At 38.4% G+C, this 24912-nt stretch overlaps 1 protein-coding gene across 1 annotated transcript in view; it reads right to left on the bottom strand.

Annotated features, from left to right (window-relative positions):
- The window catches only part of B4GALT4 (beta-1,4-galactosyltransferase 4), a 146334-nt gene that overhangs the window by 14176 nt on the left and 107246 nt on the right, over nt 1-24912 (bottom strand). The window contains exon 9 of the transcript XR_014263010.1: nt 22074-22135. The gene's annotated coding sequence lies outside the window, so the exon portion shown is untranslated. The remainder of the gene's footprint in view (nt 1-22073; nt 22136-24912) is intronic.

Below are 24912 nucleotides of genomic sequence, written 5' to 3'. Positions count from 1 at the left end.
GTTAACATTTACCTAGTAATCAGAAAATCAATCTCCAACCTCTCCTTTTGGTCCTTTCAGAGTAAACAAATAGGATTAGGGACCCTAGTTAAATAAAGCAAAGAGGGAAAAAGGAAAGAAATCACATACTTGCCACCAATTAAAAAGGTGCTATACTTTGTTAACAGTTGCTCACTGCTTTGAGAGGAAATTTTTCACTTCTCTGATTCTGTTGTCATGGCAATGGAAATGGAGACCTCTATCTTTCCAGCTCTGAAATTCCATATAGCAATGATTCGCTAAAGTATGAGACAACTCTGGAAGAAAAGGCATTGGGTAGGAGGAGTAACGATTGTTGAGGCCCTGCTAGGTGCAGGGCACTTTGCATTATCTCATTTAACCCTGACAGCAATACTGGGAAGTATCTTCAATTAACAAAGGAGGAAACTGAGGTCCATTAAAGCTCCTTAACCAAGAATACATACATAAGCAGTGAAGTTGAAATTCAGATGTTCTGACTTTAGAGCACAGGCTGTATCCCCTATATCACAGTTCTTCCAGACCAAAGAAGAAAATAGTATAACTTTTCACCCTAGGTCCTCAGCAAGAGGATGTGCAGGATGGTTCTACACAATTTACTCCTCACCACAACTTAGGAAGAAGAATTATGTTCATTGTGCAAAGGTGAAGTAACATATACAAGGAATGCAATTCCTACTTGTAGAAATAATGGGGAATTGATACAAGCCTATCTGACTATAAATTCAGTCCTCTTTCCACTCTCCCATTCTACCTATTATAACATGAAGTGGTTACAACATGTAGTCTGAAAGCAGCCTATTAAAAATAAACCATGTATACAACAGATGCAGAAGTACTGGCAGTACTGCCCTATATTTATCTACTGCATAAGTGTTTAATATCATCCGGAACCTGGCTCTCAGAGCTGCTAGGCAATTTTGTATATTCTGAGAGATTATGTGGGCTACAGAGATACTTCTGGCCCTGTCAAAGCAACTGGTGCCAATGCATTCTGTTCTCTGTCACCAATGGAGCCAAGCAAAAGTGCATAACTATAATAAGATCTGATCTACTTTAATCCAGTTAACATGATCCAGGGATATAAGCAAACTGATATCAAAATAAATGTCCATACTAATGAGAAAGGCTTAGTTTACATAATCAGAAGTCCCTGAGGTGACCATGCAGGAGCTGCTACCTGCTCATGGCTACTCTCTCGAAGGAAACACACAAGAAAACATGACTGATGTTCATGACCAGCACAATGCCCCAGTCAGACGAGAGATCTGGTTAAGACTGAGGCCACAGACCAGCGCTTATGTGAAAAATCACACTCATACAGTAGAAGTTTTATTAGAAATCAGAGTATCAAATTTAACTACATAAACTCAATCGTTCACCCCCTATCAAAAGTTCAAAACTAAGAATACAGAATTTGTAAACGATTTGCCATAGGCGAACTTGCCATAGATTTGGCTTGTCTGACCTTACTGGGCAACCGTGCCACAAAGAATTATAATATATCTAATAATGGTGGTTTCAATCTGTCAAGAAGTGAAAGCTAACTTTAGGCACTTTTCTTGGTGCTTCTCATGTCTCATTGAATCCTCCCAATTTTGAGATATATAGAATATTTTTGTATTGGCAAATAACCATCAGTTGCTCTCACACTCCATTTTTGAGAAGCTATGACCCAGTTTGGGAGACTTAGGTATTACATTAAATCCCTCCCTCATGCCCCCCAGTAAGCAAGCTAGAGTCACTACAAGTCAGAAGATATGAATTTTTTTAAAAAAAACAGCTTTATTGAGACATAATCCACCTATCACATAATTCACCCATTTAAAATACACAACTCAATGGTATTTAGTATAGTCACAGAGTTGTACAACCATCACCACAATAAATTTTCATCACCCCAAAAGAAAATCCGTATTCATTAGCAGTCACTCCCCATTTCCCATCCCCCAACCCCTTCCCATCCCTAGGCAACCACTTATCTACTTTCTGTCTCTATCTATTTTCCTACTCTGGACATTTCATATATATGGAATCATACAATCTGTGGTTTTCTGTAACAGTTTTCTTTCACTTAATATAGTTTTTTTCAAGGTTCATCCATGTTGTAATGTGTATCAGAACTTTATTCCTTTTATGAAATCATTGTATGGATATACCATATTTTGTTTATCCATTCCTCAATTGATGGGTATGTAAACTATTTCCACTCTTGGCTATTACTAATAATGCTACTATGGCCATTCATGTACAAGTTTTTGTGTGAACATATATTGTCATTTCTTTTTGGTATATACCAAAGTACAGTTTGGTAGTAGAATTGCCAGGTCATATAGCAACTCTATGTTTAACTTTCTGAGGAAATGCCAGACTGTTTCTAAAGTGGCTGTACCATTTTACATTCCCCCAACAGTGTCTCAAGGTTCCAATTTCTCTACATCTTAACCAACATTTATGATTTTCTCTTTTTGTGAAGTGGTATTTCATTGTGGTTTTGACCTGCATTTTCCTGATTCCTAATGACGCTGAGCATCTTTTCCTGTGCTTATTGGTTATTTGTATATCTTCTTTGGAGAAATGTTTATTCAAGTCCTTTGCCTACTTTTAAATTGTGTTGTTTGTCTTTTTGAGACTTTTTCTCTTGCTGAGTTGCAGGGGTCCTTTGTATATTCTGGATATTAGACCCTTATCAGATAAATTATTTGCAAATATATTCTCCCATTCTGTGGGTTGTGTTTTCACTCTTTTGATAGTATCCTTTGATGTACAACTATTTTTTGTTTTGATGTAGTCCAGTTTATCTGCTTTTTCTTTTGTTGCCTGTGCTTTTGGTGTCATATTTAAGAAACCATTCCCTAATCCAAGGTTATGAAGATATAGACCTATTTTTCTTTCTGAGAGTTTTATAGTTTTAGCTTTATGTCTTTGATCCATTTTGAGTTAATTTTTGTAAGTGTCGTAAGGTAAGGGTCCAACTTCATTCTTTGGCACATGAATATCCAGTTGCTCCAGTGTCCGTTATTGAGAAGACTATTCTTTTACCATTGAATGTTCTGGCATCTTTGTCAAAAATAAACTGACCTTATATGTATGGACTTATTTCTGGACTCTCAATTATATTCCACTTAATATATAGGTCTATTTTCACACCAGAACCACACTGTCTTGATTCCTGTAGCTTTGTATTAAGTTTTGAAATCAGGAAGTTTAAGTCTTCCAACTTTATTTTCAAAATCATTCAAGCTATCCTGGGTCTCTGGGATTTCTATGTGAATTTTAGAATCAGCTTGACAATTTATGCAAGAAAAAAAAAGAGCTGGAATTTTGATAGGAATTGTGTGAATCTCTAGATCAATTTAAGGAGTTCTCCTATGAGTCCTTGGATTTAACAATTTGCCAATGTACCTTTAAGAGTTAGGCCAAATTGTAGACCTACTAAGTAACTTGTCAAATTGTACATCTGCCTTCTTGAGTAATTTTTCTTAAGTGGCATTTCTAATTTTACATTTGGCTGTTTAACTATACTTATTCTTGTCCTTAGCTGTAACCCCTAGAAGTTTCCCTTTTTATGATTTTTCTATATGCTTAGTGGTTGAAGCTTTGATTCTTCACCCTCTGAGGATTATAGGAGAAATTGCTGCTTTATTCTTAAATACTATGCTTCTATTAACATATCCCAACATCATGTTGGCTTTTAGTAATAGCATGATTCTATGGTACCTCTTATCCTGCTCCAAAAAAATTATGGACATTTGCAAACCACAGCTTTATACCAATCAGTATGACAGTGTGGAAAAAAGTAAACACTATCCACACAATTTCAGCAGACAGATTTTCTTCTCTTCTTTCTTAATAACAGCGGGAAGTCTTCTCCAGTAACAAATAACACTGAAGAGACAAAGCCCAGAGAGGAGGGGCAGAAGCTGGAGATGGTGTATTTTTAGTCATTTTGATTAAATTATGGAGATGTGAAGTTGATAATTTATTGAAGGGGAGCAGGCAAGTTTATGTAAATGTTTGCAGATGAATAATTAATGTGAATTTCTGGCATCACTAGGCCTTTAATTAAAGCCACAGTGAAATAAAGCAAGAACCAAAGAGCAGATAATTGTAACTTTCCTATCCTAAGTAACATTTGAGAGTCCATGCTTAATTTGCATCTTTAAAGGAAGATAGACCCTACCTAGGGTGACAGTTGTTTTTAATAGCCCAGTGTAACTACTTCCCTGCAGAGTAAAAATCTATTAATATATTAATGTATTAATGAATTTCCTCCTTCTAAAATTTTACCCAGAAAGTTTTGGGTTTTATTTGTTGGTTTTGCTTTTTTAAATGTTGAATTGGTTTTCATTTTAGGGCAATATATTGGTGCCTCTCAACAACTTAGAAAGTCAAATAAATACTCAGTTTCTTTTAATATTAAGCATTTAATGTACTGTTCCATCTGCTATTTACAACATCTGGTTGAACATCTGACTGCCCATGGGGGGCATTCCTCATCTCTTTTATGTCTTATTCTTTCCTACGTCTTTATTACTCACTTTTCATTCTCATAGTCCCATTTTTTGGTCTGTTTTCATTTTGCTCATTTTTATTCTCCTTTTTCTGTCTCTTTCACTTCTATTTTTGTCTCTATCTTTCCCATCTGCCTCTGCTTCTCCTCATAGTCTTTTTCTTTACTCCTTTTCCCTCTGCTGTTTATTGCTACTTGTTCTCACGTATTCTTTTTCCCAGTCTCTTTCATGCTCTACTGGATCTCTATTCTCATTTTCATGACCGTAATACCTGGATGAATACTGACTCCACAAGTGCTGGGTGGTTCCCCTCCAGGTCCAAAGGTGACGCTTCTTCAGTAGAGTATTTTTATATGCTAAGTATATATTAAGTATATATAAGCACTATACCATGCCATACAGTTCTTTTAAAAATCTATTTTCTGACACATACACTGGGTTTTGAGTTAGGAATTCCAGTCCTGGTTTTTAACATTTATAAACCGTATGCCCTTGGGCAAATTGATTTACCTCAGGGAGCCTCAATTTCCTCATTTATAAAAGAAGAGTTGGGACTTCCCTGGTGGCTCAGTGGTTAAGAATTGTCCTGCCAATTCAGGGGACACAGGTTCGAACTGTGGTCCAGGAAGATCCCACATGCCACAGAGCAACTAAGGCCGTAGGCCACAACTACTGAGCCTGCGCTCTAAAGCTCTCGAGCCACAACTACTGAGCCTGCATGTCACAAATTCTGAAGCCTGCATGCCTAGAGCCCGTGCTCCACAACAAGAGAAGCCACTGCAATGAGAAGCCCGTGCACCGCAACGAAGAGTAGCCCCCGCTCGCCACAACTAGAGAAGGCCCACATGCAGCAACGAAGACCCAACACATCCAAATATTAATTAATTAATTAATTAATTAATTAATTTCAAAAAGAAGAGTTGTTTGGGCTCCCTAAAATTCCTTTCAGTTTCATAACACTGTTACTTACCCACACCTATTTGTGGAAGGAAGTAGGAAGATCCAATTCCTAGTCCTTCCATAGGCATTTACTGTTGTCCAAATAAATCTATGTCTGGTGGAATTTTAGGCAACAAGGAAGATATTTGGGGGCAAGAAATCTCCCCTTGTAATACACTTCTTGTGTCTATACTGCGAAGGCAAGCACTGAACATGGAGACGAGGGGGGAAAAAAAGGAGAGAGTTTGAAGTCACAGTCCTTAGAACACCCGAGATGTGGGACGCTCCAATGAGAGAAATTGTTAAGCCTGATTTCCTGTTTCCTCCTACATTATGGGTCCTGAGTTCGTCATATAGAGCTCAGAGCAACTTCCTGCTTCATCCAGTTTGCCCATGTTCAGTACCAACCCAGCACAACTGAGTTTGACTATGTAAATACCTATCACCTGTAATTACTTATATGAGCTAGTCACTTTATTTGTTTATTCAGACCTCTTAATTAAAATTTAGAGGCTCATCCAAAAATTAAAACAATGTAATAGGGACTTCCCTGGTGGCACAGTGGTTAAGAATCCGCCTGCCGTTGCAGCGGACATGGGTCGATCCGTGGTCCATGAAGATCCCACATGCTGAAGAGCAACTAAGCCTGTGCACCACAGCTACTGAAAACCGTGCACCTAGAGCCCGTGCTCCACAAGAGAAGCCACTGCTATGAGAAGCCTGTGCACTGCAATGAAGACTAGCCCCCTCTCACCGCAACTAAAGAAAGCCCACGCAGCAACAAGGACCCAACGCAGCCAAATAAATAAATAAATAAAACAATATAATATGTTATAACAAAAATTAATAGGTAAGAAATAATGGCAGGGTGAAAGTAAGATGAAGTGTGAGGTTAGGACAGATAATGTATGCCATAATATCCCCCAAACTTACTATGGGTCAGCCATAAATTTGACTCTGAGCTTCCTGGCAGGCAGTGCAAAGAGGAACATGATCAGTTATAAGGTACAGTGTCCTTAAAAGGTAAACAAAACAGTAGTTTAGGAGCAGCATAACTATTCCAGGTACCAAGAACAGAGAGAAGTTTCTTCCAGGAGTACTAATACAGAAAATAGTGTATAATGTATTAAATCATAACCTCAACATCATCCTTACAGTTAATGCAATAATGTTTTATGGATTATGTCTATACTGTCCTTAAACAGATAAATACTTTAATGCCAAATTTCAGTGCTTACCATGTGTCCTTAAATTTCATGAAGCACAGTAGTAATCATGCTAATCATTAAATATTTCAGATTAATTGATGTCATTTTAAGTTTCATTGATTACAACATAAAATTCTGTTCATCTATGTTTAGTCTTCAGAGTTTCTATGTTCAAATATTTATAATGATAAAAAACTAATTTTACTGAAATCCTAAGAGAAGGATCTGGAAGACATGATAAACTTTCTCTGAAAATGTCAACTTAGCATGCTTCTGTGACCAAAACTACAAAGAAAAGCAGGGTTCTCAAAGATAAACAAACAAAACTATCCTTTCTCAAGGGGGTGTGAAAAGAATAGTACTAGGTAAGGATAATACAGCTTCAATATCAATTGTTAGGATTATGTTTTAAGATAAAACTGTAGTTAAGAAGCCTAGGGACTTCCCTGGTGGCGCAGTGGTTAAGAATCCGCCTGCCGGGCTTCCCTGGTGGCGCAGCGGTTGAGAGTCTGCCTGCCAATGCAGGGGACACGGGTTCGAGCCCTGGTCTGGGAGGATACCACATGCCACGGAGCAACTGGGCCCGTGAGCCATAATTACTGAGCCTGCACGTCTGGAGCCTGTGCTCCGCAACGAAAGAGGCCGCGAGAGTGAGAAGGCCCGCGCACCGCGATGAAGAGTGGCCCCCGCTTGCCGCAACTAGAGAAAGCCCTCGCACAGAAACGAAGACCCAACACAACCATAAATTAAAAAAAAAAAAAAAAAAATGCATACCTTAAAAAAAAAAAAAAAAAATCCGCCTGCCAGTGCAGGGGACACGTGTTCAAGCCCTGGTCCAGGAAGATCCCACACACCGTGGAGCAACTAAGCCCATGCGCCACAACTACTGAAGCCCCCGTGCCTAGAGCCGTGTTCCGCAGCAAGAGAAGCCACCGCAATGAGAAGCCCACGCACTGCAGTGAAGAGTAGCCCCTGCTCGCTGCAACTAGAGAAAGGCCAAGCAAAGCAACGAAGACCCAACGCAACCAAAAATTAATTAATTAATTAATTTTTTAAAACTATTAAAAAAAAAAAGAAGCCTAAATTGACAATTGAAATACAAATGTAGCACTATAAATTGTGGATTCTTTTACTGATTGCCCCCAGTTAGCTTCATGGACTATTTCTCTATCATATATTCCCAGTTCCTCTCCTAGCCTTCCTGGGAATAAGTGATCTAACTGATCTATAGGGCAAGCACTCTTACCACAAAGATTTTATATATATAGTCTTAGTCTGTTTGGGAGGCTGGGTGGCTTATACAAACGCCATAGGCTGCGTGGCTTATACACAACAGAAATTTATTTCTCCCAGGTCTGGAGGCTGGGAAGTCTGAGATCAAAGTGTCAGCAGATTCAGTGTCTGGTGAGAGCTCCCTTCCTCACAGACTGCCATCTCCTCACTGTGTGGCCTCACATGGTAGATGAGGCAAGGGGTCTTTTCTAGGGTCTCTCTTATAAGGGCATTTAATCTCATTCACGAGGGCTTCACCTTCATTACCTTACTATCTCCCAAAAGTCGCACCTCCTAATACCATCACCTTGGGGGTTAGGGTTTTAACATACGAATTTTGGAGGGACATAAACATTCAATCCATTATATATATATATATAAAATCACAAAGATATAATAAAATGTAAATAACGAGGGGTGAAAATGCTGGATCATACAATCCACACACTAATTGTCTTAATGTTATGTAGGAAACTGAAGATTGCTAAGCTACCTCTGCCTGCAAAGCTCATCTATCTCACCTTCAGTCATTAGTACTGCACTTTTTGGAATGCTTCCCAGGGATTCCACGGCATCAGCTCTATGAGCTCAGACAGACCCAGACACTGCACTGTTCGGTGGATCGCTCCCTGCAGAAACTGTTGGCCATTCATATATTTGGGCTTCTGCAGCCTTTTCTCACCAGACTGTTAAAAATTACTCTGGTTGACCCTACCTCTTAGGAAAGCTTGGGTCATTAAATGATGTTATCCAACTATATTTTGAGATTATTAACAAACACCAGGAATTTTTAATATCAATACTCAGAGTCTTGTCCTCCACATTCGAGGTTCAGTAACAGTTTGTTTCCTTCTACCTCCCAGAAATTCTACTAGTTATTTTTATAAGGCTTTAATAGTCAGAGTGTCCAAATTCCTGCTCCACATCAGAGGTTGTTTTTAGGGGTCTGACATCATCTGAGGTAAGGACAGATCCCTAATGCCAGCAAACGAATGTACCTGTGAGCTCCTTCAGTGTAGGGTCTATGGTTTATTCAACTCTGTGTCTCTGGTGCCTAGCTCATAGCGCCTGGCACAAACAATGGGACCAAAATAAGGGTTAACCTGAATTGAATATGTAAATAATTTTTCATGATAATAGAACAACCAAGGGTATTTATTCATCTCAGCTAATCAACAATATTGCTTCCAAGGGAGAAATCAAATTAAGGTCAGAAGATAGACTAGATACAATAAGGAAAATGATCCTAAGACATTTTAAAGGGTACCTCCATAAAGCTGAAGTACCCTTGTAAAATGCCTCAGGTATATGCGTCAGGGACAGCATTTGGCAGGATTATAGTGGCTCAGTTAATACTATCAATAGTTATACTTGATAATAATTTTAATATGGATCCCAGGAAGAAGGGGCAGTGGCAGCATAATTTTTTCATTTTTTCAAATCCTCACATAGAAACAGGAAGGGCAACTAGACAGCAAAGTCAAAAACCCATGAACAACATTTATTTAAAAGTTGAATGACAAGATATGCTTACAAACCACGAAACACAGATGGGTGTGCAGGGAAACCATTAATAACCACAAAACTTGTACGGTACTGGTGTCTGTTTTGTAGGGAAAACAAAGCAGAAAGTAGGCCTCTTCGGATGGATTTGACAACAGAACCCCTTTATCAGTTCAGGTCCTTCAGGAAGGAGATGCTGATATGGAGTCAGGAGTGCTAGGAAAGGGCAGAACAATGAGGAGAAACAGATGTGAGTGCAATCAAAATTGAGCAGAATAGGGGAAAAGGAATAAGAATATCTGGATCAAAATAGTATCGGTGAACAAAGCCAGAAAGCCACCATATTTTTAACACCACACAAAAGACAAAGCTCTGTGAAATTAAACAAACGAACAAACAAACAAAAACCTTTCCTGAAACCCACTTCATTCTAAAGGTTCAGGAAATGTTCACATTAAAATAAGCTAAGGAAAAGTATCAAAGTCAAAACCCAAACAAAATTATTATTTAAAAAAGACAATAGGAACTGACTCAATCCCTCTATCTCTCTCACCACCCCCCCCACTACACACACACACACACACTTCAGATTATGGTTCATGTCTAGGTTGGAGAATGTGTAATCTTTCTTTTTGTTGATACCCTCTCCTTTACACTAAGAACCATGAACTATTAAAGATCTATTGCAAAGAGAATATGCACATAATGTTTCCAAGAATAAAACCAATGAACCAAGTAGATCTATGTAGGTCGGAATTAATAAGAGAGCTAAAGCCTTCAGAGGGCAGCTTTGCCTGACTCAGTGTTATCTGACCTTCTTGTCAGCCTAGAAAATCCATATTCCTTCTTCAAGTCTCAGGTTACTTGCCCAAGGCAGAGTACAGTCAGAAATTGTGAAGGACCTACTTATAAGCTAACAAGCTAGCTTATTACTGTTTCATGGTGCTGGCAGAAGACATGAGATTCCTAGATCAGAGACGAAGGACTTCATTATGACAAAAGTAGTAGCCAAAGCTTCATGTGTGTGCCAGCTCCTTGGGTCCTCCCAGTCTCACAGGGATGACACAGGTGGGTCTAGATAGTTGTCTACATATGCAGTGGGTTGCATAACAGGAGAGAAACACTGCACTTGGAGATTCACCACTTTTACAGCGAGTAATACGCAATTCTTTGTCCCGGGGAGACATCGCCTTACCCTCAAGATTGCTTGCTGCAGCCCAGCTCTGAGGAGTGGTCCAGGTAAAGGGAGCTCAGGCCTGGAATTCTTGTAATTTCCAGCACACACAGGGGTGCTTAGGGCCCATGGAAGATTGCCTCATAAACATCTTCATTCTTTACTCATATTGTGTTCTAACTACTCATTTACATGTCTTTTTTCCAAGTACACTTTGAGCTCCTTAAGGACAGGGACTATCTGTTTATATTTTTTATCTCTAGCAACTACCTAGTGCAATGTTTAGCACTTTATAGGGGGTCACCAAATAAGTAAGGGATGTATTGAATAAAATCTACCATGGTTATAGTGACATCTCTTAAGCACTCTCCTTGGTGGGAAAGCACCTCTTGGTGGGCATGCTTGTCCCCAACGCTTTCTTAACTGGCCTACTCCTCACAGCCTAGACTCTTGGGCATATATGTGTAAGTAGGACAAATGGACATAGAGATGGCTTTTACTTCCTAAAAGGAAAGGCAATCTTTATTGATTATAATAAAGTCCAGACATTCCAAGGACATTTCAAATGGCGAAAGCAACTAGATTACAGTTCCTGACCCTGTATGAAATTCTTCCTTCCCCTTGTCTCCTTGCAGATGACTAATGCCATAATCATATTTGCCTCTAGGCTGGAAAGTTGCACTACTTTGCATTTAACTGTCTACCCCAAGCTGCACAAATGTGTCTTTTCTTTATGTCGAGCAGCATAAATGGGAAAGACTGGACATTCATGCCTTTATTAAATGCTAAGGCATATCATAAGGGAAATAGAGAGAGTAACATCGACCTTGATTGGCTATAACTTTGTGTCATACAGGCCCCATTTCACCTCCTGGGGTCTTAGGTAGGCAGGCAGCCGTGGAGTTCCTGCTTTTAAATTCACTGAGCTTTACTCCTTCTGATCCATACCATATCCTCTTCGGGACCAGAAGTGCAACATTTATCAAATACTATTTTGTCACAAGGTCTGTTTTCTCGCAATTTGGGGGCCTAGTCTTTATCACATTGCCATCTGTGTGACTCTTCCACTTTTAAGGGTGATTGTACCCACCTTGTCTTAGTCAGCTTGGGTTGCTATAACAAAACACCACAGGGAATTCCCTGGCGGTCCAGTGGTTAGTACTCTGCACTTCCACTTCAGGGAGCATGGGTTCAATCCCTGGTTGGGAAACTTAGATCCTGCAAGCTGCGCAGTGCGGCGTGTGTGTGTGTGTGTGTGTGTGTGTGTGTGTGTGTGTGTATCCCCCACAGACTGTGTGACTCAAACAGAAGAAATTTATTTGCTCACAGTTCCGGAGGCTGGAAGCCTGAAAGCAGGTGCCGGCACGGGCGAGCTCCGGTGCGAGCTCCCTCCCTGGCTTGCAGGTGGCTGCCTTCCTTATGCTTTATGCTCACAGGGCCTTTCTTCCGTGGGTGCTCATAGAGAGAGATTCCTCCTCTTCTAAGGGCGTTAATCCCATCACGAGAGCCTCGCTTTCATGGCCTAATCCAAAACCACTTACCTCCTAAAGGCCCCACTTCCAAATACCATCACGTTAGTGGTTAAAGCTTCAACATAGGCATCGTGGAGGAACGTATTTAGTCTATACCACACCTGGTTAATCCAGGATAATCTCTCATAGCAGACTTAATCCCATCTGCATCTTTATCCCCCTTAGACATGCAACCTAACATTCACAGGTTCGGGGATTGGGACGTAGACATGTTTGGGGGACCGTTATTCCGTCTACCCCAACGGCTTTGTCAAAAATAGTAACTAGGAAGTAGCTGACAAGAGCTAGACAATGTTAGGGAGGTATGCCTCAGCACTACTTCTGGTATTTACTTCCCAGGGAAAGCTCACTCACTGTAATTACTGGCTTCTCTCTGCTCCAAAAAGATGGAGAGATTTACCTGGTAGGTAATTTGGGAAGAATAAATTAGGCGTGCTTGGCTCAGAGCCTGCCTTCTTTTGGGGGGTGAGGTACGTATAGGGAGCACTCTTTTCACTGCTCGTCCAGGGACTCTGCCCCTGTGGGAGTAGGTGCTGCATGGAGGGTTGGGAGTAAGGCTTACCTGAGCCTGGCTTCCCTTCATGAAGGGTGAAGGAGAAACCTGCTAATTCTGCAGCTCAGTATCAGCAAGCCCATTTGCCTAATAGACCTAAAGCCAAATCCTCCAATTTGGCTTCTATCTGTAATAAAGGTGATATTTTGGCCCCATCTCCCAACTCTTTTTCTTGTTCCTTAAACTGTTCAGAAGCCAGGTGAGAAAGAGGAGCACCTTTACTGACAGTCTATCATAGACCTCAGGAGGAAGCACTTAATTCATATGATGCTATTTATTTCCCCAGGATGTCTCATTTCCGCATAAGTGATTGTTTTCTGAGAACAGAGCTTATTGCGGGAAACACTATCGTAGCACAGTGATGAAGAGTCCAGGTGTCATATTAATACTGCCTAAGTTCAAATGCTGTCTCCACCATTTAAATAGTCTGTGATACTTACCAAGGTACTTAACCTCTTTGTGCCTCCATTTACACCTGTAAAACAGGAATATAATGCCTAATACTTCTTAGAGTTGTGAGCAGTGACATAATAGAAGTAAAGCACATAGAACAGTGCCTCTCCCATTGTAAACATTCAATGCATTCTCTATATTATTATGTCGTATACATATTTGTATCCCCTATTGTATTTAGTATAGGAATACTAAAACAATTTTTAATAAAACAAGGTTCTCTGAAGCTAGGATATGTCTTATCCAACTTTATATTCCTAGGAAAAGCACAGTGCCTGCCACAGAACAGAGCTTAATACATGAATATGTGAAATGAGAAATGAAATTGAAAACGAAAGTGAGAAAATTGGTCTAACACAAAATGCAATTTGTCTACTAAACTTAACAGCTAATACTAGGGCTTAATTTTCACCTAGACAGAAAGTAAATAAAATATATGTTTTTTAAATTAATGGCAAATGCATTTTGTCCAGTTTTGCATTGGAAACTATAATCCAAGGATAATCCCAAAGCATTTTACTATTGCCTGGTGCAATCATGAGTCACTGCTACCCTCTAGTGGAAGACACAGTGTAGTGCACATAAAGGTCATCCTTATCAGCTAAGCAACTAATCTTCTGAAGAAATAAAACAATTTTTCTACTCAAATATTTTTCCAAATACTCGTATACATTTTTGAATGTTTCAAAATTTGTATTATTATCTCCAGTAAAAAATTTATTTGTATTCATAATTTAGTCCCTTTGGGAAGTCAGTCATATTAAGTGCAACGTTTCACTTTTTAAAAATTTGCACCAATTGGTAATAAATTGCAAAATAAATAGACATGAGAAAATTGCAACAAAAAAGTCACAAGTGAAGAATGCCACTTAGAAATATAACAAGTCACTCAGAGTACTTCTATTCTATTGTTACTTAAATATTCATGACTGATCCCTCCATTTTCTAACCTCAGTTTTCAAACCAGGTCCAGATCACTGAAGTTCTGCAGAGGAGACACAAAGAGCCCTCAATTCAATCCCAAATTTTTTTTCTGAGCATCTAGAATGTGCAAAATTTGGGAAAGAGAAAAATTTGATGGAGTACACCAAAATGAAAAAGATATAGTCTCTGCATGAAAAGAGAAAAGTACATGGACACATATACCAATAAAATGGAAAGAAAACTGTCAGAGTACTATTCTATTGGTGGTACAAAGCAAAGACATGCAAGTAAGGTAAATGTTTGCCCTAGGAAATCTTCCTAAAGTAGGTAGTAAATTAACAGGCTCTTGAAGGATGGATAAATCTTCAACAAAAATAAACAAGGGAAAAGTTACCTCAGATGAAAAAAAAAAGTGAACTAATAATGTTAGTGGAAGGATACAGACTGAATTTTGGAAAAGATGACTAGTCAAGTATCACTGCAATGGCAGGTATATTCAGAAATGAAGTCAGAAACAAGAGTTAGCTACAAATCATGGAAGCCGTGAATGGCCTCCAAGAAACTTGTACTTTCATTTATCTGCCAAGGACAGTTAATGAAAAGAGGTCACAATAAGACCCACGTTTTTAGAAAGAAACATTTTACAGTAATTCAGAAGATAAATTAAAAAAGAGAAAGCCTAACACTAAGGAGATCAGTTTAAAGGCCACTGCTATAGTCCAGGCAAAAGAATTTGAACTCCAGCTGGAATAATGGCAATAGAGATACTGACATAAGATGCTTCAGGAAAGGAGAGATCAAGATGGCAAGTACAAGGACATGGAGCTCACTTCCCCCAATGAACACATCAAAAATACATCTACATGTGGAACAATTCTCACTACAAACTAACTGGCAACTGTCAGAAGAACTCCTATACAGCCAAGGCTGTAAGAAAGATACACATGTAATTGGGTCGGACAGGAATTAAAGCGGTTAGGTCAGGACCTGTGCCCCTGGGAGGGGTCTCAGAGGAAAAGGGAGATTGGATGGGCAGACACTCGCCCCGGGGAGTGAGTGGGTCAAGTCACAGATTGGGCATCCCAAGCCAAGGGTCCTATGTGAAGGAGACAAGCCCCCTTGGCTGGCCAGAGAACCACTGGGACAGAGAGAAAGGCTGGAGGAGCCTAGACTCTATTTATGAGGAGTGTGCACGGGCTGGCTTGGTGAGAAAGGTCTAGCAGTTGATGGATTTCCCACTTCCGTCTCAAGCCCCAACCTGAGCCGAACGAACGCTCCTGCCCTGCTCACTTCACGTCACAGTGCAGCACTGGATCTGAGGCAACAAGGACCAGGGAGAAAACTCAACCTTGGGACTCAGAGGCAACTCAGTTCTGGGGCGGACCCTGGGTGGGGCAGCAATGGCCCTGTTGGCGCTTACTCAAGCAGTGCCCCAGAAGCAGCCCAGACTTCTGACAGCAGTTGCTCTGCCACAGCTCACCCCCTAATACATGCAATGAAACCACACAGACCTCGCCTCCCCTGTAGAGCAGTTCCATGACAGGTCAGGAATGGCAGAGGCTGGGAACAATGATCAGCTGTGAGACACAAAGGGGTCTTGCCCCCCAGGCAGGGCAGAGAGAGACCTGCCCTGTGGCTGCTGAATTTCCTGCCCCAGCCCAAACCCAGTGAACATTCCAGCCCTACGGCACTGGATCTGGGGCAGCCAGGACTTGGGAAGAGACTCCCAATAAGCGGTGTCTAAGTGGAACCACAGGCAGTGCCATGGATCCCTGTATGCCCATGAGCCCCATTTGCTTTAGCACTCCCCTCCCTCCTCTGGGGCAAAGGCCCCAGTGCAGGGAGAGGAAAAAATACACACTTAAAGGGAATAGAGCTAGCTCAAGCCTGACCCTCAGGGCTTCTGCTCCAGCAAATTGAGATCAGACCCTGTCCCTGACAGGGTGGTGACAGCCACTGTGAAGAGAGGAAGTCCCGCCTCACATCCAGTGCCAGTTCTAGCCTCTCCATCTCCAGCCCCACTTCCTACCAAGGTGATAGCTGCCAGCACACAGTGAGGAAAAACATGACTGATGTCCACATCAAATCCAGCCCTCCCACCGAAGGCACTGGGCACACAGTCTGTATAGGGCCACTCCCACATAAGAACACCTCTTTAAGACCACAATAGGTAACAGTTTCACCTAAATTCATAGAAGCAGAGAAAGTTAAGTAAAATGAAAAGGCAGGGGAACTACTCTCAATTGAAAGAGCAAAAGATAATCCCTGAAAAGACAGATAATGAAACAGAAATAAACAGTTTGCCAGATAAAGAATTCAAAACATTGGTAATAAAAATGTTAACTGATATAGGGAAAAGAATTGATCTAAACACTGATCATTTGAACAAGGATCTAGAAAATATAAAAATGACCCAATCAAAAATAAATGATTCAACATCAGAAATTTTAAAAAAACACACTAGTAAGAATGAATAGCAGACTAAATAAAACAGAAGAATGCATAAGTGATCTGGAAGACAGAATAATGAAAATCACCCAGGGGCTTCCCTGGTGGCTCAGTGGTTGAGAATCTGCCTGCCAATGCAAGGGACACGGGTTCGAGCCCTGGTCTGGGAAGATCCCACATGCCGCAGAGCAGCTGGGCCCGTGAGCCACAATTACTGAGCCTGCGCGTCTGGAGCCTGTGCTCCCCAACAGGAGAGACCGCGATAGTGAGAGGCCTGCGCACCGTGATGAAGAGTGGCCCCCACTTGCCGCAACTGGAGAAAGCCCTCACACAGAAACGAAGACCCAACACAGCCATAAATAAATAAATAAATAAATAAATAAATAAAAATTTAAAAGAAAAAAAAAAGAAAATCACCCAAACAGAAGAGCAAAAAAGAAAAACTAATTAAGAAGAATGAAAGCAATTTAAAAGATCTCTAGGATAACATCTAGTGTTCCAACATTCACTTTATAGGGGTTCCAGAAAGAGAAAAGGGAATTGAAAATTTGAAGAAATTATGGCCAAAAGCATTCCAAACCTGAAGAAAGAAACAGATATCCAGATACAGGAAGCACAGAGGATCCCAAGACAGATGAACCCAAATAGACCCACATCAAGACATATAATTAAAATGGCAAAGTTAAAGAGAGAATTCTAAAGGCAGCAAGAGAAAAACAAAAAGTCATATACAAGGGAACCCCCATAAGGCTATCAGCTCATTTCTCTGCAGAAACTCTGCAGGCCAGAAGGGAGCAGCGTGATATATTCAAAGAGCTAAAAGGGAAAACCCTGCAACCTAGGATATTCTATCCAGCAAGATTATCATTTAGAATTGAAGGAGAGAGAAAGAACTTCTCAGGCAAGCAAAAGCTAAAAGAGTTCATCAATATCAAACTGACTCTGAAAACTATAAGACACTGATGAAAGAACCTGAAGACAACAGAAATGAATGGAAAGATATACAATGCTAATGGATTGGAAAAATTAATATTGCTAAAATGTCCATACTACCTAAAGTAATCTAAAGATTAAGTGCAAACCCTATCAAAAACCAATGGCATTTTTCCACAGAACTGGAACAAATAATTCTAAAATTTGTATGGAAACACAAAGACCCCAAATTGCCAAAGCAATCTTAAGAAAGAAGAAAGTTGAAGGTATCATGCTTCCTGATTTCAAACTATACTACAAAGCTATAGGAATCAAAATTGTACAGTACTGGCACAAAAACAGATACAGATCAATGGAACAAAAAGAGAGTCAAGAAATAAACCCACACTTATATGGGAAATTAATTTACAACAAAGGAGCCAAAAATAAACAGTGAGGAAAAGATAGTCTCGTCAATAAATTGTGTTGGCAAAACTGTACATCCAAAAGAATGAAACTGGGCCACTTTCTTACACTATATACAAAAATAAACTCAAAATGGATTAAAGACTTAAATGTAAGACCTGAAACCATAAAACTCCTAGAAGAAAACACGCAGTATGCTCTTTAACATCAGTCTTAGCAATATTTTTTTTGAATCTGTCTCTTCAGGCAAGGGAAACAAAGCAAAAATAAGCAAACTGGACTACATCAAATTAAAAAGCTTTTGCACAGCAAAGAAAACCATTAACAATTAACATATACACACTATTATATATAAAATAGATAACCAACAAGGATCTACTGTATAGCACAGGGAGCTATACTCTATATTTTGTAAAAAGCTATAAGGGAAAAGAATCTGAAAAAGAATATATATATTTTTAAAATATATATTATATATAATATATATTATATATAATATATATTATATATTATATATATATATGAACCACTGAATCACTGAATTACTGCACTGTACACCTGAAACTAACACAACATTGTAAGTCAACTATACTTCAATTAATTAAATAAATAAATATATATATGGGGTGTGTGGGCCACAAAAAAAAAAAAAAGAAAACCATCAACAAAACAAAAAACAAATTAATAAGAGAAGATATTTTCAAATGATATATCCAATAAGGAGTTAATAGCCAAAATATAAAAAGAACTCACACAACTCAACATCAAAAAACTGAACAGTCCAATTAAAAATTGGGCAGAGGACCTGAACAGGCATTTTTCCAGAGAAGACGTACATATAGCTAGCAGACACATGAAAAGATACTCAGCATCACTAATTATCAGGGAAATGCAAATCAAAACCACACTGAAGTATTGCCTCACACTTGTCAGAATGACTATTATCAAAAAGACAACAAAAAACAAGTGTTGGTTAGGATGTGAAGAAAAGGGAACCCTTGTACACTGTCAGTGGGAATGTAAATTGGTGTAGCCACTATGGAAAGCAGTATGGAGGTTCCTCAAAAAACTAAAAAATAGAACTACCATACAATCCAGCAATTCCACTTCTGGATATTTATACAAAGAAAATGAAAATGCTAATTCGAAAAGACACATACACCCCAATGTTCATAGCAGTATTATTTACAATGGCCAAGATATGGAAGCAACCTAAATGTTCATTAATAAATGAATGGATAAAGAAGATGTGGTACATACACAATGGAATATAACCATTAAAAAAAGGATGAAATCTTGCCATTTGTGACATGGATGGACATAGAAGGTCTTACTCTAAGAAAAATATGTTAGACAGATGAAGACAAATACTGTATTTCACTTATATATGGGATCTAAAAACCAAAACAAAACAAACAGATTCATAGAGAACAAACTTGTGGTTGCCAGAGGGGAAGGGGTTGAGGGGTTCGGCAAAATAGGTGATAGAGATTAAGAGGTACAAACTTGCAATTATAAAATAAGTAAGTCACAGGGATATAATGTACAGCATAGGGAATACAGTCAATAATATTGCAATATATTTGTATGGTGACAGGTAGTTATAGACTTATGGTGATCAATTTGTAATGTATAAAAATGTTGAATCACTATGTTGTACACCTGCAACTAATATAATATTGTATGTCAACTGTACTACAGTAAAATAAAAAAGAAAGATACAGGAAGAGAAGGGAGATCAAAAATATGTAAATTCATGCTCCAACTTATATAAATTTTTAACAAAAATCTAAGTCACATATTGCCTCTGTGCCTTAGGGTTTTCATTGGTAAAATAAAATGATGAGACAATGATAAATTTCTAAGGTCCATTTTAGATCTAAATTTTATGATTCTTTAGTCCAAAAATTAGTTAAGGGTATGTATTTGAATTAATATCTAGTTGGCGCCTGATGATCCAGGTAATGTAGAGTTTGTAAAAGATATAAAAATTGTTCACAAAGAGGTGAAAACTGAAGTGGTGGAAAGGTAGAAAGGTGTGAAATAACAGAATTCTACAGATAAAGGATGAAGCCTGTGGACAGATCTTTAGGGAATCTGAGTATCTCATCTTGTGGAATGACACACCTATCCAGTTATCCAAGCTAGTAGAAACCTAGGTGCCATCTTTGACCCCTTCTTCCTCACTACCCATCATTCTAACTGATAATACCTCCAATCCATCTACTTCTCTCCATCCCCACTGCCATTTCGCTACCATCCCCTCTTACATACGTGACTTAAATACCCTCTTTTTAAGAAAAATAAGTTATTTTTTAAAGTAATGTTACAAAATCCAAAAATTTCCAAAAGGTATACAATAAACATTTCCCTCCCACCCCAGGCCCCCAGGGACACAATTCCCTTAATAAGAGGAAACCAAGCTAACCAAAGTTTTGTGTTCCTTTCAGAGATATTTTATACATATACAAGCATATATGTATATATGTTGGTTTTCTTTCCCGATTCTGTTCACTTTGTTTTGTATATTGTCTTCCCCCTTAATAATACATCTTGGAGATCATTGCATGTAAGTATACATAGAGCTCATTCTTTACAATAGCTGTACTCTACAGATATACATTACATTTATACTATTCCCAATCATTTGCTTTTTACAAATGATGTTGCAATGAATATCTCTTCACAAACTTTATTTTTCACATTCACAAGTATATCTGTGGGATAACTGTAAACTTATATTAATCATCTATTTTATTGGACAGTATCTATTACTCCATAATATCAGCAACTATTAAATTTATATATTTCTATTTCCTTTTCACTCTCCTCTTCACTCCAATAATGGCACATTCCCATTATTCAGAATAAGGAAATGTTGGGGGGGTTTTCCCCTTAGGGTATAGTGTCTTTTCTGGAAGACTTTTCTCTGCCAATTTTGCCTGACATATGTAGATACAACATCCTTCTGTATCTATTCATATTCTTATTTAACCACAGCTGCTCTCAGTAGCTTTTCCTCATATATTATGGTTCAGGGTTATAGATTTCATCTAATTTTTTTCAAAGATTGCATTTGCATTTCTGTCTTTTGTTCTTCTTACCTTGCATTGATTTCTGAGAGGAGAGTTTAGTGCCATCTTTACTTGGCCATTTAAAATATAGAAGCCTCTGTAACAGAATTTTATTAGTCTCCCTACCTCCAATCTTATCCTTCAATCCATTTTTTTCAGTTACAACAAGAATGACCTAAAATGCAAATCTGATCATGTCAGTACCCTGCAAGTAACCCTTTCATGACTCTGTACACTCTTGAGATAAAGGCCAAACATCTCTGTGATCTGGCCCCTGCCCACCTCTCCTGCCTCATCTATTTTTCTGCAACCCCATCATACACAGTACTGGAGCGTAATGAATTTCTTTATTCAAACTCTTCGTGATCCGTTCTGCTTCCAGGCATGCAATGTGCTCTTCTCTGTGCCTGCAACATTCTTCTCCTGACACAAACCACTCAGTTACTTCTTAACTCCTGATAACCCTTCAGCTCTCAGAATAATAATGAGTTACCATCTTTTTATTGTTTACTGAGGTACTGTGCTAAGCAATTTATATGTATTGACTCATTTATTTTCATAGAAAACCAATGAGATGACTACTATTATTATCCCCATTTCAAGTATGAAGAAACTGGAGGGGGTAAAGATTAAGAAATGTGTCCAAGGTGACAAGCTAGTAGATGTTGGAGCTGCAGCTAGACTGCAGCTCTGCAAAGGTCCTACAACAACAAACTGGCTGACATTATGCCACTCTTATGTCACTGCTCCTCACCCCTCAGCTTTGGGTTAATTGCCTCACCTCCATGCACCAACAGCTGCTTGTACTTCTCCCTTCATAGCTCTTAGCACAGTATTACAATTTCTTGTTTTCTTACCAGAGATGCCTTCTTGAATATGAGATTCTTGAGGTTAAAAACTGTGTCTGTCTTGTTTCCTATTGTATCCACCTTCCCTGACACACAGCAAGTGCTCAATACATTTTTTTTTGAAATTCCCAGGATTGAAAAATGGGAGACTCTTTTTTAATATGTAGGAGAATGTGACAAGAGGTCAGAATCATAAAAAGCCCTTCCCTCAGCTAGGTCATCAGAGATAATAACTGCTAAGACTATTAAAACCTTATCAATGCCAAGTCACTCACCAGTACTAGAAAAGTAGTCCCACCAGAGCAAAAGTCCCACCAGGGACATGTCCTCTTCTTACCTGAGAGAGGTGAGGAAAAGGAGAAAGGAAGATTAGAATAAATAAATCTCATATCTTAAAATTTAAAAAGTAGTTGCTTTTAGAAAGTCCTCTTTGGATATATGATTCCAGTACAAATATTAGGATGGGACCCATTCTATTAGACCACTGAATCACACACAAACCTTTAAAAAAGAATGGATTACTTAAAGCTAACTCAATTTAGATTTGTATGGGATCATCTGTAGTTGTCCCAACATAAATCAGGGTAGTAGGATGGATGCTACTTCTCTGTCAAAGCTGCCACCATCCAGGAGCTCTGACCTTCCTCTGTCCTGTATCACTCCTTGTAGTAAGTCATCTACATGAATTTCAACAAGCTATCAGAACAGTAATACACTCATCCAATCTTCCTTAGTAAATTCTGGCTCCTCTGCATAATCAGAAAAGAGTTAAAGGTTACAAGCACTTTACAAGCAGATTAGGCAATCACAGGGACATTGAGTCTCTTCACTTGGAAGACAGCATTTACTGCTTTTCTTCAACATGTCTAAATCTTTGTGATCTAGGATTAGATAGTGGTTTCTTAAATGTGACACCAAAAGCACAGGCTGCAAAAGAAAAAATACATTGGACTTCATTAAAATTTAAAACTTTTGTATTTCAAAGGATACCATCAAGAAAGTGAAAAGACAACACACAGCATGGGAGAAAATATTTGCAAATCATATATTTTATAAGGGATTTATATCTAGAATATATAAAGAATTCTTACAGCTCAATAGTAAATGCAAGTAATTTTTAATTCTTTATTAAATTTAAAATGGGCAAAGTTTCTGAATAGACATTTCTCCAGAGAAGACATACAAATGGCCAATAAGTACATAAAAAGATGCTCAACATCATCAGCCATCAGGGAAATGCAAATCAAAACCACAAAGATATACCACTTCACAGCTATGAATATGGCTAAAATAATAAAGACATAATAACAAGAGCTGACAAGGATGTGGATAAATTGGAACCCACATACACTACTAGTAGGAATGTGCAGCCATTTTGGAAAACAGTCTGGTGGTTCCTCAAAATATTACAAAGAGGGTTATCATATGATCCAGCAATTCCACTCCTAGGTATATACCAAAGAGAAATTAAAATATATATCCACACAAAAACTTATACACAGATGTTCATAACAGCATTATTCATAATAGCCAAAAAGTAGAAATAACTTAAATTCCATCAACTGACAAATGGATTAACAAAATGTGGTATATCCAAATAATGGAAATTATTTGGCACTAAAAAGAAAATGACGTATTGATATAGGCTACATTGTTGCTAAACCTTGAAAACATTATGCTAAGTGAAAGAATCCAGATATAGATCATATGATTGCACTCCTGTGAAATGTCCAGAACAGGCAAATCCATAGACCCAGAAAATAGATTAGTGGTTGCCTCGGGTTGGGATGAAGTGGGGGAGGAGCAGGACGAGGAATGGGGAATGACTGCTAATGTGTATGGAACTTCTTTTTAGAGAGTTAAAAATATTCTAAAATTAGATTGTGGTGACAGTTGCAAAACTCTGTGAATATATAAAAAACACTGAATTCCACACATTAAATGAGTGAATTTTATGGTATGTGAAATATATTTTAATAAAACTATTTTTAGAAATACATAATTATGTTAAAAACTCAGCCTCATGCTTAAAGAACAATAAATTCCCAGACACCAACCAAAAAGAACAAAACAAGCAAAAACAAGAGAAAACTGTCTTCCCTAGTCCAAACCACAGATTCTTAACTGGTCTTAGGGATAGGCAAGAATGACAGCTTGAACTAGGTTTAGAGTTGCTTTCACTTTCGTTTTCTCACAAAGTAATACATATATAGGGTAAAGAATATAAATGAGAAAGGATGCAAGAGGGTCGACATGGCTCCCTACTGACCCCTTTGTATGTCATGGATGCACACCCAAAATTTAGTCGTCTTGGCGGTCCACACAGAGTTAGATATTACAAGTCAGAGGAGCACAAAACTGTACACTGTTTATATTATTACAGCCTTAACACCCTGAAACAACTCACAATAGAATAAATAAAAGAGGTGTTTCTCTTAAAAGGCTGTTTAAAGAAATATTGAAAAAAAATATTAGAGTATAACTGAGTAACCAAGAAAGAAAGAGGACTCAGTATTGGAAATTAAAAAGGAAATATAAGTGTATATAGAGAAGATTGAAATAATATTGTAAGAAAATACTTTATGCTCAATAAATTTTAAATTTGAGAGGAAATGAAATATTTTTCTAGTAAAGTCGAATTATCAAAATTTTTTCAAGTAAAGGGAGAAAATCTAAGTAGACCAATAACCATAGAAAAAATTGGAAATTCTATAAAAGATGTCTACACACCACAACCATAACCCCTGCACCCTACAAGGACCAGACCATGAGATTTTATAGGTGAGTTTTAACAAAGCTTAAAGAACAGATGGTTCATATAAAAACTATTACAATGTACAGAAAAAGTAAGTTTCTTAAATTATTTTATAAAGCTAGCATAATCCTGACACCAAAACTTAACAAATATAAAACAAGAAAAGGTAACAATAGACCAATCTTACTGATTAATAAAGTACAAACACCTTAAATAAAATATTAGCAACTTACTCCAGAAGTCCATTTTAAAGGAGAATATAGGATGACCAAGTAAGGTTTATTCCAGGAATGGATAACTGATTTAACATTTAAAAATCTCTTGATATAAACACATGAATAAATTAATGGAGAAAATCA

This window comes from Balaenoptera physalus, assembly GCF_965194825.1.
Source record: "Balaenoptera physalus genome assembly, chromosome: 4".
In the NCBI taxonomy this organism is placed as follows: Eukaryota; Metazoa; Chordata; class Mammalia; order Artiodactyla; family Balaenopteridae; genus Balaenoptera; species Balaenoptera physalus.
Note: the sequence above shows the minus strand (reverse complement) of the source record. Positions and strands in the feature narration are given on the sequence as shown.